The following is a 1,042-nucleotide window of genomic DNA, read 5'->3' on the forward strand; positions in this document are numbered from 1 at the left end:
AAGAGCTTCCACTTGCTTTTGCACCAATGATACATAGCTGCCAATACTAGCTCAACTTAACCTCCACTGGTCTTTATGGACAGGTAACAGAGATCTGTGCACAAACTCTCATTCTCTGTCACACTCACCAGAAGACAGGTGATGAGTGTCTAAATGATAACAACTAGCAAACAGAGCAGTACAATAACCTGTTCACACAGATATATCAAAACAAAACAAAGGGAAAAAAATCATGCATTTTCAAACACCAATGTAAAACTAAAAATTAAATATAAATAAACAACACCACAATTAGAAATTGTGACAACAGACCATCACAGTTCACACAGAAATGCAAGATAAAGTAGTTGAAACAAGGGACATGAACCCAAAAATATGTATATGGGATAGGAACTCAAAAACCATCCCTGAGGAAGAAGCATTGTTGGAATTTCCTGATAAAGAATTCAGAAGAATTATATTTGGATACCTTTGATAGATTGAGAGAAAGGTTAAAGAAAACACTGACAAGATTAAGGAAAACACAGACAAAACTGTAGAATAATTTAGGAATACAATATAAGAACCAATTGACAAAATATCAGAAACAATTGAAAAAGTAATAAAAAGATTTACACTGAGATTTCAGAAATAAATAAAACATTGAATGGGCAAAGGAGTTGCATTGAATCAATAGAAGACAAAATTAATGAGATTGAAAACAAATACCTCAACACTCCTTTGCTAAGAGATTAATCATACAAAAGATCAAAACAAAATTAAGAAAGCCTGAGATTCATGTGGGATACCATCAAGACAAATGACCCATGTGTAATCAGAATTCCAGAATAGGAAGACACAGACAAAAACACAGAAAAAAAATTGTCAGAGATCTGTTAAAAGAGAATATCCCTAATATGATGAAAGACAAAAATATATCCATTTAAGAAATTCAACAAATCCCAAATAGGACAGACCCCAAAAGAAAATCACCAAGACACATCATTATCAAACTCACCAAAATCAATGTCCAAGAAAGAATACCGAAAGCCCCACAAAAAAA

The sequence above is a fragment of the Orycteropus afer genome, unplaced genomic scaffold, assembly GCF_000298275.1.
Source record: "Orycteropus afer afer isolate SDZICR_OR568_19922 unplaced genomic scaffold, OryAfe1.0 scaffold00595, whole genome shotgun sequence".
NCBI classification, from domain to species: domain Eukaryota; kingdom Metazoa; phylum Chordata; class Mammalia; order Tubulidentata; family Orycteropodidae; genus Orycteropus; species Orycteropus afer.